At 42.5% G+C, this 14,457-nt stretch overlaps 1 protein-coding gene across 1 annotated transcript in view; it reads left to right on the top strand.

Annotated features, from left to right (window-relative positions):
- Window positions 1–14,457, top strand: part of LOC138415852 (voltage-dependent R-type calcium channel subunit alpha-1E) — a 305,764-nt gene that overhangs the window by 160,104 nt on the left and 131,203 nt on the right. The window lies entirely within an intron of this gene.

Here is a 14,457-nt window from a genome sequence, read left to right on the forward strand (position 1 = left end):
CCTTCCAATGAACACCCAGGACTGATCTCCTTTAGGATGGACTGGTTGGATCTCCTTGCAGTGCAAGGGACTCTCAAGAGTCTTCTCCAACACCACAGTTCAAAAGCATCAATTCTTTGGCACTCAGCTTTCTTCACAGGCCAACTCTCACATCCATACATGACAACTGGAAAAACTATAGCCTTGACGAGACGGACCTTTGTTGGCAAAGTAATGTCTCTACTTTTGAATATGCTGTCTAGGTTGGTCATAACTTTCCTTCCAAGGAATAAGCGTCTTTTAATTTCATGGCTGCAGTCACCATCTGCAGTGATTTTGGAGCCCCCCAAAAATAGCCTGACACTGTTTCCACTGTTTCCCCATCTATTTCCCATGAAGTGATGGGACCGGATGCCATGATCTTCATTTTCTGAATGTTGAGCTTTAAGCCAACTTTTTCACTCTCCTCTTTCACTTTCATCAAGAGGCTTTTCAGTTCCTCTTCACTTTCTGCCATAAGGGTGGTGTCATCTGCATATCTGAGGTTATTTATATTTCTCCCGGCAATCTTGATTCCAGCTTGTGTTTCTTCCAGCCCAGCGTTTCTCATGATGTACTCTGCATATAAGTTAAATAAGCAGGGTGACAATATACAGCCTTGATGTACTCCTTTTCCTATTTGGAACCAGTCTGTTGTTCCATGTCCAGTTCTAACTGTTGCTTCCTGACCTACATATAGGTTTCTCAAGAGGCAGCTCCGGTGGTCTGTTATTTCCATCTCTTTCAGAATTTTCCACAGCTTGTTGTGATCCACACAGTCAAAGCTTTGGCATAGTCAATAAAGCAGAAATAGATGTTTTTCTGGAACTCCCTTGCTTTTTTCCATGATCCAGCGGATGTTAGCAATTTAATCTCTGATTCCTCTGCCTTTCCTAAAACCAGCTTGGACATCTGGAAGTTCACAGTTCACGTATTGCTGAAGCCTGGCTTGGAGAATTTTGAGCATTACTTTGCTAGCGTGTGAGATAAGTGCAATTGTGCAGTAGTTTGAGCATTCTTTGGCATTGTCTTTCTTTGGGATTGGAATGAAAACGGACCTTTTCCAGTCCTGTGGCCACTGCTGAATTTTCCAAATTTGCTGGCATATTGAGTGCAGCACTTTTACAGCATCATCTTCCAGGATTTGAAAGAGCTCAACTGGAATTCCATCACCTCCACTAGCTTTGTTCATAGTGATGCTTTCTAAGGCCCGCTTGACTTCACATTCCAGGATGTCTGGCTCTAGGTGAGTGATCACACCATCGTGATTATCTTGGTCATGAAGATCTTTTTTGTACAGTTCTTCTGTGTATTCTTGCCACCTCTTCTTAATATCTTCTGCTTCTGTTAGGTCCATACCATTTCTGTCCTTTATTGAGCCCATCTTTGCATGAAATTTTCCTTGGTATCTCTAATTTTCTTGACGAGATCTCTCGTCTTTCCCATTCTGTTGTTTTCTTCTATTTCTTTGCATTGATCTCTAAGGAAGGATTTCTTGTCTCTCGTTGCTATTCTTTGGAACTCTGCATTCAGATGCTTATATCTTTCCTTTTCTCCTTGGGTTTTCGCTTCTCTTCTTTTCACAGCTATTTGTAAGGCTTCCCAAGACAGCCATTTTGCTTTTTTGCATTTCTTTTCCATGGGGATGGTCTTGATCCCTGTCTCCTGTACAATGTCACAAACCTCTGTCCATAGTTCATCAGGCACTCTGTCTATCAGATCTAGTCCCTTAAATCTATTTCTCACTTCCACTGTATAATCATAAGGGATTTGATTTAGGTCATACCTGAATGGTCTAGTGGTTTTCCCTACTTTCTTCAATTTAAGTCTTAATTTAGCAATAAGGAGTTCATGATCTGAGCCACAGTCCGCTCCCAGTCTTGATTTTGCTGACTTTATAGAGCTTCTCCATCTTTGGCTTCAAAGAATATAATCAGTCTGATTTTGGTGCTGACCATCTGGTGATGTCCATGTGTAGAGTCTTCTCCTGTTGTTGGAAGAGGGTGTTTGCTATGACCCGTGCGTTCTCTTGGCAAAACTCTGTTAGCCTTTGCCCTGCTTCATTCTGTATTCCAAGGCCAAATTTGCCTGTTACTCCAGGTGTTTCTTGACTTCGTACTTTTGCATTCCAGTCCCCTATAATGAAAAGAACATCTTTTTTGGATGTTAGTTCTAAAAGGTCTTGTAGGTCTTCATAGAGCTATTAAACTTCAACTTCTTCAGCGTTACTGGTTGGGGTATAGACTTGGATTACTATGATATTGAATGGTTTGCCTTGGAACCAAACAGAGATCATCATTCTGTTGTTTTTGAGATTGCATCCAAGTACTGCATCCAAGTACTGCATTTCAGACTCTTTTGTTGACCATGATTGCTACTCCATTTCTTCTAAGGGATTCCTGCCCACAGTGGTAGATATAATGGTCATCTGAGTTAAATTCACCCATTCCAGTCCATTTTAGTTCACTGATTCCTAGAATGTCAACATTCATTCTTACCATCTCCTGTTTGACCACTTCCAATTTGCCTTGATTCAGGGACCTGACATTCCAGGTTCCTATGCAATATTGCTCTTTATAGCATCAGACCTTGCTTCTATCACCAGTCACATCCACAGCTGGGTATTGTTTTTGCTTTGACTCCATCCCTTCATTCTTTCTGAAGTTATTTCTCCACTGATCTCCAGCAGCATATTGGGCACCTACTGACCTGGGGAGTTCCTCTTTCAGTATCCTATCATTTTGCCTTTTCATACTGTTCGTGGGGTTCTCAAGGCAAGAATACTGAAGTGGTTTGCCATTCCCTTCTCCAGTGGACCATTCTGTCAAATCACTCCACCATGACCTGCCCATCTTGGGTGGCCCCAGATGGCATGGCTTAGTTTCATTGAGTTAGACAAGGCTGTGGTCCATGTGTTCAGATTGACTAGTTTTCTATGATTATGGTTTCCGTTTGTCTGCCCTCTGATGCCCTCTGCCATAATCTAAATAACTTACTGTAGATTCACCCTGTAATACTCTGATGTTGTTGTTCAGTCACTAAGTCATGTCCGACTCTTTGTGACCCCATAGACTGCAGTATACCAGGCTCCTCTGTCCTTCACTGTCTCCCAGAATTTGTTCAAATTCATGTCAATTGCATTGGTGATGCTATCTAACCATCTCATCCTCTGCTACCCCCTTCTTTTGCCTTCAATCTTTCCCAGCATCAGAGTCTTTCCCAGTGAATCGGCTCTTTGCATCAGGTGGCCAGGGTATTGGAGTTTCAGCTTCAGCATCAGTCCTTCCGTGAATATTCAGCATTGATTTCCTTTAGGATTGACTGCTTTGATCTCCTTGAAGTCCAAAAGACTCTCAAGAGTCTTATCCACCAGCACAGTTTTAAAGCATCAGTTCTTCAGTGTTCAGCCTTCTTTATGGTCCAACTCTCACATCTGTACATGACTACTGGAAAAGCCATAGCTTTGACTAGAGGGACCATGCTCGGCAAAGTGATATCTCAGCTTTTTAATACACTGTCTAGGTTTGTCATAGCATTCCTTCCAAGGAGCAAGCATCCACATCTGTTCATATACATATATACACACATATTTGTATATACAACACACACACATTTCCATAGTACATTATGCTTATATTCATGCTTAAAATCTGTGTACATGTTATACTCCAGTCTCTGTCCCTCCATGAAGGGAGAGACTTAACCCAGTAGGTGACTGTACCACTCTCTGAATTTGCCTTATATAGTGTACACTGTGTGCACTCTTGCACACTATACTCAAACCTCCTTAAAGATTGTTTCCATCCTAAAACCACATTTTAGTTATGTTTTTCAGAGGAGAAGCTAATTTGTATTTCATAAAAATATAATACGAAATAATATTTAAGAAGTTGGCTTTATTACCAGGCCAACCTAGATTTAATTTACCAATCTGCTGCTGCTAAGTCACTTCAGTCGTGTCCGACCCTGTGCGACCCCATAGATGGCAGCCCACCAGGCTCCCCCTTCCCTGGGATTCTCCAGGCAAGAACACTGGAGTGGGTTGCCATTTCCTTCTCCAATGCATGACAGTGAAAAGTGAAAGTGAAGTCACTCAGTCATGTCCGACTCTTCGCGACCCCATGGACTGCAGCCTACCAGGCTCCTCCGTCCATGGGATTTTCCAGGCAAGAGTACTGGAGTGGGGTGCCATTGCCTTCTCTGACCGATCTACTACTAAGCCCCCAAAGAGATGTTTTCACTTGGGAGATCCCTTATATGTCTCAAATTTAGGATATTCTAAACTAAATTCATTTCATTGCCTCCTTGCCCTACCCCAACACTAAACACACGCGTTACTCTTCCTCTGTTATCTTTTATCACTTTTGTTTCAAGGTAGTAACACTAGCTAACCATGGTCTGTCCTTTTCACCTATTCTCTGCATCTGCTTACTCATCAGAACCTACTGATTCCACCTTTGAAGGTTTTAGTGAGCTGTATCCTAGACTGAAGCAATTGCTTCTTTAAATGTTCTCCTTACTTTAATGCAGCCAGCTCTCCATGATCAAAACAGCCTTTCTGAGCGAGACATCTAATTATATGATTTATGTGTGATTATTTATAATGGGTTTCTATTTCCTAAATAATAGAATATATGTTTATTCAGTTTTTCAACAAATAGGTATTGTGCTTCCCCTGTGCCAAAAAGTGTTTTAGAAACTGGGAATGTAGCATAGAACTAAACAAACAGAAAGTCTTGCACTTGTGAAGTTTGAATTCCAACATGGGGAGATTCTGAGTTTTTTTTCTCATTTAGGTAAATGAGAATACAAACATTGTTCATGTAAAGGAGTTCTTCAGATTGCGAAGATGTCTATTTCCCCTCATTTCATCATTAACATGAATGTTAATAAATGCAAATAAGGTTTTTACTGAATAGAAATTTATATGAGAACTTAAGTATATAAGAATATCCAGGACATTTCTTAAAACAGTGAGGAACAGGGAGTTTTCTCCAAGTAGTAAAATGTATTCTAAAGCTGAAGTAATTGAAACAGTGTGGCCTGATATAGGAATAGGAGGATCAAAAGAGATTCAAATATGTATACATGAATTTACATTTCAAATTAGTGAAATGATTCAGTGAATGGTGTTGATAACTGGCCAGTCACTTGAAAAGAAAAGGCTTAATTGGCTCTCCATCTCTCATAATTTATAGCAAAATAAATTACAGGTGGAGCAAGTATCTATGTTTTGAAAATTAAGCTATAAATATTCAAAAAGATTTGGACAGCTAAAAATCTTTAAGAGGGAAAGCCTTTCTGAGTGTGATACAAATCAGTAAGCCATTAAGGAAACAGTTGATAAGTTGAATTTGTAAAATTAAAATGTACTATCGCAATTCATTAATAAGATCAAGAAACAAAACTTGAGTTAGTTTTGAATTTTAGATTGAGTTAGTTTTGAGTTACTTTTGAATTTTAGATTGAGGGTTAGGGAAGGGGGTTTAAAGAAATGATTGGTTAGTAATAATTCTGTAGAAAGCTCTAGTTGTAGATAGAAAGTGAGAATCTCAGGCACTGATGGCTGAAATGTAAAGGGAAAACAGAGGTGAAGGATTTGGGTGGTAACATAGTCAGGACAAGGTGAATGATTGGCTGTAATGGGTGAGGGAAGATCGTCTAGCATACATCCCAGGCGTGCCATCAGTTCAGTCGTGTCTGACTTTTTGCAACCCTATGGGCTGTAGCCCACTGGCCCGTCTGTCTTGGGATTCTCCAGGCAAGAATACTGGAGGGGGTTGCCATTTCCTTCTCCAGGGGATCTTCCCAACTCGGGGATTAAACCCAAGACTTCTGCAGGTCGTGCGTTGCAAGCAGATTCTTTGCCACTGAGACCCCAGGGAAGCCCATACATCCCAAGATTCACTTGCAAATATCTTGGATAGCTTTGGTTTTCCACTTACTAACTTGAATAATATAGGAGGAAAAACAGCTCTGTTCTGGCAGGAAGATGCATTCAATTCCAGACAGTGTGTCTGAGGTTCAGGAGGGCCAAACAAGTAGATAGGATCGGCCAATATCTGTGTTTTAAGAACAGAGAGAGAACAGATACAACTCACTATCAGAATATAATAGAGAAAACGGCACAAATAGATAAGGTTATCCATGGATGGCATGTAGAGAAGAAAAAACAGAATCAAGGATAGAGATTTCTAGTAACACTGTTAATGTATTAGAATATCAAGATCACTTGAAAGGGTATCACAAAAGCATCACATTGTAGAGGACCAAGAAATATAGGATTTCTAAAAGGAATGAGAAAATCCCAAATGCTGAATGTGTCATAATGACTCGATACAGAGATGACTAAAAAATAACTCTTGAAGTTGTCAGTGTGGAGCACCTGGCTAGTTTTTTTCAAAAGGTTTTTTTTTGTTTGTTTGTTTGATTTTTTTAAAAATTTTGAAACAATTGTAGAGTCACAGAAAGTTGGGGAAAAAAGTAGAAGACTTGTATCCCCTATACCTGGTTTGATAACATCTTGCATGACTGTAGTATAATACCACAACTAGGAAACTGACTTTGGTGCAGTCCAAAAAGATTATTCAGGTTTAACTGTTTTTTTAATGTGCATTCTTATGTGTGTGTCCATGTGTCTGTTTCCATGCAGTGTTATCAAGTGTAGATTTGTGTAACCACCACCGCAATCAAGACACAGAACTATTTCATTACCATGAGACCATCATTCCTCAGGCTACCCCTTTACAATCACATCCACTGTCCTCCACCCACTACCCCCTCAGTTCAGTTCAGTTCAGTTGCTCAGTCGTGTCCGACTCTTTGCAAACCCATGAATCGCAGCACGCCAGGCCTCCCTGTCCATCACCATCTCCTGGAGTTCACTCAGACTCACGTCCGTCAAGTCAGTGATGCCATCCAGCCATCTCATCCTCTGTTGTCCCCTTCTCCTCCTGCCCCCAATCCCTCCCAGCATCAGAGTCTTTTCCAGTGAGTCAACTCTTCGCGTAAGGTGGCCAAAGTACTGGAGTTTCAGCTTTAGCATCATTCCTTCCAAAGAAATCCCAGGGCTGATCTCCTTCAGAATGGACTGGTTGGATCTCCTTGCAGTGCAAGGGACTCTCAAGAGTCTTCTCCAACACCACAGTTCAAAAGCATCAAATTTTTGGCGCTCAGCCTTCTTCACAGTCCAACTCTCACATCCATACGTGACTACTTGAAAAACCATAGCCTTGACTAGACAGACCTTAGTCGGCAAAGTAATGTCTCTGCTTTTGAATATGCTGTCTAGGTTGATCATAGCTTTCCTTCCAAGCGGTAAGTATCTTTTAATTTCATGGCTGCAGTCACCATTTGCAGTGATTTTGGAGCCCAAAAAGATAAAGTCTGACACTGTTTCCACTGTTTCCCCATCTATTACCCTCTCATCCCCTGGTAATCAGTTGTTTGTTCTCCATCTCTCTAATTTTGTCATTTTAAGATTGTTATAGAAATGAAATCATACAGTACATAACTTTTTAAAATTGACCTTTTTTTTCACTCAGCATAATTTCCTTAAAATCCATCTAGATCTTTGCACATATTTAATAACTTATTCCTGTTTGTTTCTGAATAGCTTTTCATGGTGTGGCTGTCCCGCAGTTTGTTTATTTATTCACCCCTTGGGAAGACATTTGAGTTGTTTTGAGTTTTGAGCTATTACAGATAAAGCTGTTATGAACATTTGTGTACATGCTTTTGTGTGAACATAAGTTTTATTTTCTCTGAGATAAATGCCCGAGAGTGTAATTGCTGGGTCATAGGGTAAGTGCATGATTAGTTTTATAAGAAACTGCCAATCTGCTTTCCAGAGTTATGTGCCTGCCAGCAAAAGTGAGAGTTCTGGTTTTCCCTTGTTCTCATCAGCTTGTTTTAAAAATTAAATAATAATTTACAATCAATGCTAAAAAGTATCACAATTAATGTGGAAGTTTTAAGGTAATATAAATAATGTAAACCAGTGATTATTAAGTAGATCACATTTTTAAACATTTTTAACTAGTAAATTCTCAGAAAAAGGATAAATAATGACAAAACCAACACTGGGTGGGTTGGAAAGATGAATGTGGAGTTAATAACTTTTCATTTTCACAGTTAAAGGCTCTAAGAGGGGATAATCACAAACACTGGCTCAGATGGTTAAGAATTTGCCCACAGTGCAGGAGACCTGGGTTCGATCCCTGGATTGGGAAGATCTCCTGGAGGAGGGCATGGCAGCTCACTCCAGTATTCTTGCCTGGAGAATCCCCATGGACAGAGGAGCCTGGCGGGCTGCAGTTCATGGGGCTGCAAAGAGTCAGACACGACTGAGCAGCTAAGCACAACACAATCACAGATACAGCTTCTTTAACCATCAATTTATTTAAAAATCCAGAGAAATGGTTCTTGTCTTACAAGACTTCTCAAAGCTTAGCTCAACCTACTTTTCCAGCCTCAATGCTATGCTCCCTCTCTGTTAGCCCTGCCACACACTCACTGTTCCTGGATTCCCCAGGAACACACACCTTCATTCCTTTGTTCCTTTTACTTAGAAAGAACCACCATATCCCCTTTCACACACCTGACTTGTTTGACTTGAGCTCTGACTCATCTTTGAAGGTCAAATTCCCCTTAAGTTTCCTCTTGTCGCACTATAGGTAATCCTCTGTTAGAGCCCTTGTCTTGAAGTTATTTGTGGAGACCTTTGCCCCTTTCATGGGCTTCCCTGATGGCTAGATAGTAAAGAATCTGCCTGCAATGAGGGAGACCCAAGTTCAATTCTTGGGTCGGAAAGACCCCCTGAAGAAGGGAATGGCCACCTACTCTAGTATTCCTGGTTGGAAATTCCCATGGACAGAGGAGCCTGGCAGGCTACAGTCCATGGGGTCACAAAGAGTTAGACACGACTGAGCGATGAACACTTTTTTGCCCCTTTCATAGCATTGTGACTGGAGGCACCATGGTGAGTTCTTTCTCCAGCACTTGGCAAACCTAACAGGCACTCAGTGGGCTCCCAGTAGATACCCTCCAGCGAACAAATCAAAGGCCATCTTCCTGTTTATGGGATGTCTACATTCTTCAGAAATTTTCCTGAGATTTTGGGCACTGTTTTCAATGGGTATAATTCCCCTGAAACCCAAGTTTAACATTAGTTGAAGAGCAGAGCACAGATGACTATAGCAGAACTCCATTATTTTGCTGGTGTCAAGGGACAACTCTAAAAATTGTGCTTAGACTTTCTCTATTTCAGGGAGAAGGAGGGAACATTTGTCATTATCAGATTGATGGACATAAGCCAGTGTATCAAATCACTGCTGTTTGAGGGGGTTTTAATGGATTTTTTTTTGCTTACAAAATTTATCTCATATGCTCATTTCACTGTGGCTTTTATGCCAAAATCTTAGTCTTTTCAAGATTAGATTTTTTTTTTTTTTTTTTGCTTGAACCTATGGCTCTTTTTCTGGTCTGTGGAATCTCACAGTAATTGATTTTGCCATGTGGAAATTCATAATAGTATCAGAGCCTCACTTCATTCTGAGCTTATAGCCCACAGTCAAGCCCCTATAATTAGACATGTTTTCTGTGCTCTTGCAGACATGTGCACACTGAGGTGGCTGAAATAATACCTCCCAATTTCCCCGGTTGATAATCACAGCCTTTACAACTTGGTTATGTACTGGGTGCTTGGCATGTCTAGCTGTTAGGTTGCAAAGCCATTAGAGTTGTAGCTGAATTAAAAATTCTTTATTTTCCCCTCAGTGTCAAGTGCATCACTACATTCTCAACACTTAATTATCATCACATCCCAAAATATTCCTTATTTAGCAAAAATATTGAAATTATTCTTTCCTGGTGAAGAAGCAAACTCTGTTATGCAGGGAGAACACAGAGATGGCGTGTTCCACCGAGGACCCGGGAAATGAACAGCCATTGCGAGCAGTGAGAGGGCAGGAGGGACCCCAAAGCTTGTTAAAGGGGCCACACTACTCTAACCCATATTAAACCAAACTTGAGAATCAGTTTGTTTGCCAGCTGAAAGATCCCTAAGCTCAAGTTGATCAGAACAGAGAGAGGAGTGCCCTTAACCCTCACCAGGGTTGGCAGAAATGGCAGCAAAATAAGACACAGTTCTTTCACGCTCCCCAACCTTGTGTGCTGTGCACAGAGAAGTACCTCCTCCATCGCCTCACCCCTACTTTTTCACATCTTACTCTTCCTTTAGATCAATACCCAATAATCAGTTACCATACAAGAGAGGGATGATCTTACTAGTGGACATCAGTGCCTCAGCCAGTAAATGTCTGAGATCCAGAACTGAGGGAAGGAGATAATCTTTTTTGTGTTTTTTTTTTCTAATTTTTGTTGGAATATAGTCGCTTCACAATGTGGTGTTATTTTCTTTTGTGCAGCAAAGTGCAGCAGCCATATGTATACATGTATCCCATCTTTTTGGATTTCCTTCCCGTTTAGGTCACCATGAGCACTGAGTAGAGTTCCCTGTGCTATGCAGTAGGCTCTCATTTAGTTATGTTTTATATGTAGTATCAATAGTGTTCACTGAAAAGACCCTGATGCTGGGAAAGATTGAAGGCAAAAGGAAAAGAGGGTGGCAGAGAATGAGATGGTTGGATAGCATCACCAACTCAATGGACATGAATTTGAGCAAACTCTGAGAGCTAGTGAAGGACAGGGAAGCCTGGTGTGCTGCAGTCCATGGGGTCACAAAGAGTCAAACACGACTGAGCGACTGAACAATGACAACAAAATCAATAGTGTATTCATGTCAGTCCCAACCTTCCGATTCATCCCACCTCCCCTTAACTGCCTTGATGTCCAAACGTTTGTTCTCTATGTCTGTGTCTCTATTTCTGCTTTGCATAGGTTCATCTGTACCATGTGCACTCTGTAGTCTAATGGCTAGGACAGGGAACAGGCCGATAGCACCATATTAATAGTACTTGCTATGAAAAAAAATGAACAGGCTTCGAATAGTAGCTCTAACTCTCACCTTAGGATGAAAAACATCGGACTGGAGAGAACAACATGGGTTAGCTCTTGTCAAGTCTCTGGATGTACTTTCCTGAGCTGAAGCAAGGGCTCCTCACTAGAAAAACGATCTGTGTTTGGCCCTAGAGGGACAGTGTCTGTTATTCTGAAAATGTCACTTCCCAACCAGTGGGGCTACAAAAATGACCAAGCAGTAGTATCTTGAATGTGTTAATTAACCTGTGTGGGGTACCCCCTGTTCTATACTCGTGAAGTTAAAAACGATGCCTCTTGTGTTAACTAGCAGTGAAAGATGCCCCAGGGGATCAAGCAACTTAATATTCCTTTCAGAGATAATGAACCGGCATTCAGGACTATGCTTTTATTGATAACTCCACCTCTTCATTCCCTCTGCATATACCAATGAATAGGAAAGACAAAGTCTAAAACAGTCAAGGCCAAGTTGTGTCCCAGATTGTCTACCCCCTGGAAAGGAGGGATGCTATTCATTCAGTCACTCGTTTCTGGCCCCTTTTCTCAGCACTGTCCTCAGAAGCAGTAACAAAAAGCTGTCTCTGGGTTGGTCATTTTTAGAGACAAGCAAAAACCATTCCTTCTTTCTAGGAATTTCTGGTCCATAATATAGCTTTTTAATCCTGGTCGAGATTTGGTCCTCACAAAATTTGAAAAGTAGACATTAATGCTTCAGATGACATACCTTTGGTCTCCCCAGTTTAATGGCACCCCTTCCATTTCCCTACAGCCTTTTGTCAGGGAGGAAAACGATTTAACTGACTAGTTCACAGATAGTGTTTTGGACTGGGTTCCCCTGAAAGAAGATCCTAAGAAAGGGATTGTGTCTAGGTCGTGTATTTGGGAAGTGATCTCTAGCTGCAAAAGGGAGAGAATGGGGGAAATTGAGACGGAAGGGGAAAAGCAAAATAACATGTATTAATTGAGAGAGTTACTAGTATAGGTTGCTGAAGCTTAACCCACTGGGAACCTTCCAAGGAACCGTATAAGATATATTTCAGCACTGCTTCACTGAGGACTGAGCCACGGCAATGTATATTTACATAAAATCTCCTTTAATTCCCATCCCTCCTTGAGTGATGATATTTTGGGGCTGCCCTGCTTGTGAGCTGATTAAGCCTGTAGGGGACTGAAGAAGTCTCTCAGGCAGAGAAACATGTGGGGGCTGTTACGTTTGTCAAAGTGCACAGGCTCCATCCACTGCAGCTTCAGGACAACTCAGAGGTGACTGAAGGAGTGTGAGGTGGGCTATCCAGAGCATTATACTGCTTGCTGCCCATTTAAGAAATATTTCACTCATCCAGGATTTGTTGTGTACCTACTATGTGCTAGGAATTTGTGTCCTCAGGTTCGTTAAAAGAAGCAGAGTGGAACTAGAACCTGAGCCATGGAGTGGGCTGGAGGAGCGGTTGGTCCACTGCCTAGAATGTGAGCATCTTTCAATGGGGCCAGGAGGCAGGTGCTCGGGGGTAGGTGAGCTGCTTAGAATCCCAGTGTGCACTTGTCCTGCTCAGCCTTCCTGCCCTTTTAACCCTCCCCTCACCGTGAAGTACAGTGTTCCCTTTATCATTATTTAGTTCCCTCTTCTTTACAGCTAATCCTGTTATGGGCCAGTTTAGAAGAAAATGGCAACCCACTCCAGTGTTCTTGCCTGGAGAATCCCAGGGACCAGGGGAGCCTGGTGGGCTGCCGTCTATGGGGTCGCACAGAGTTGGACACAACTGAAGCGACTTAGCAGCAGCAACCAGTGCTCGAGTCTGGAGCTTTTATGACTTCAGCAATTGGGGATCTCCTTCTGTTAGCAGTGATGAATGATATAATAAGTAAGCAGAGTCTCAATTAAAATACTCATCCATCGTGGTTGATGTCACAGAGTCTAATCTCAAACTCAGTAGGTCTGTAAATTAAAAATATTGGGCCTCAGTAGCCAGAGGGTCATCCAGTCTTAGAGCCTCAGGACACTGTCCCGTAATCTGGGTCGGACTCCATCTGTCAGTTCCACACCCCCCTCAGCCCAGAACTCCTATGTTCTCTGCCCCAGTCACCTTCCCTCCCCATAGCAGGGAGGCCAGCAGAGACATGGGGCTGTCAGGAGGATGGATGGAGGGGTTGTGCTTGTCCTGACCCTCTCTCTTGGGTCTCTCGGATCCCAGCCCACAGAACCAGAGCTGACATTGTTAGGGTGTCAGCCCCTTTAGCAGCTGTGGGGCCCAGACAACCATTTCACCTACAGAAGCCCCAGCCTTCTGGGGCTCATCGCTTCCTCCCCCAACGAGTGAATGAAGCGCGTGGGAGCAGGGCCAGCCTCTCGCGATGGCTTGTGCACAGTGTGGGAGTTCAGGCTCTTTCCTCTGTTTTTGTTTCTTTTCCCTCTCTGTCTGCATCTGGTTTTTGATAGCAAAGGTTAATGTTCTAATTAAACAATCAATTTAGCAAATTTTCTTTAAGGATTTCCCTGCCTTTCCTTTTGGCAACTGGATCTCCTCTGATCTCCAGAGATCCCCTGTGAAGTACATCCAAGGAGTTTTCGCTTTCCCTCATGTGTAGTTGTGGCCTGTTTTTTTTTTTTTTAATGCTGTTTTCAAGGGCTAACAAATGATAAATAAGACACAGCATGTGCGTGGTTTATATAAGCAGGAAGGGATATATCAGCCTCTCTCTGCCGGAAGAGAGGAGGAGGAGAGAGGGGCAAGCTGATAACTGTTACCCGAGGCCTTACTCCCAAACACCACAGGGATTTGAAGCCTAAGAATCTTAATTGGATATTGTGAGAACAGGGGCGATTTCAAATACCCACTGGGGACATGCTGTGAGTAGAAAGTGTGTGAGAAAATTTACAAAATATTGATCGTATTTTCTTCCCTGTTTTGTTTCTTGTGCAAAACATATACGTAGCGAGAGATGGGAGAGGGAGTTCACGGAAGGGAGAAGAGGAGGAGAAATGAACTTTGAGAATTCTGGTTGCCATGACAACATAATGAGCTCCCAAAGTGGCATCTCTGCACTAGTTTTGCATGGGGAGGCAGGGGAGCCCAGAAGGAAAGAATTAAAATAATACAAATAATAAAGCAGCTATCATGAGGGCAAGGACACCTCTGAAGAGGCTGTTAGCATGTCCCGCCACTCTCTGGGGCCGTGGGCCGTGGAAGATGCTTGCTGCTGTCTGACCGTGGCAGGGAGTGCGTGGTTGCTGCGTCGTGTACAATGCTTCTCGCAACCTCCTGGGCTGTGGACAATGCGAGGCTGAGAGATTCTGACGAAGGAAACTGCATTGTATGTGCAGCGTGCTGTGGGGGAGAAGCCTCTGAAAGCCAGGCTCTCCTCCTCTCCTGCCCCTTCCTTGCCTCCGCGACCCCCTCCCCAGCGTTCCTGCTTGCAGTGGGTACTCTGGTACCCAAATGG

The sequence above is a fragment of the Ovis canadensis genome, chromosome 12 (assembly GCF_042477335.2).
Source record: "Ovis canadensis isolate MfBH-ARS-UI-01 breed Bighorn chromosome 12, ARS-UI_OviCan_v2, whole genome shotgun sequence".
NCBI lineage: Eukaryota > Metazoa > Chordata > Mammalia > Artiodactyla > Bovidae > Ovis > Ovis canadensis.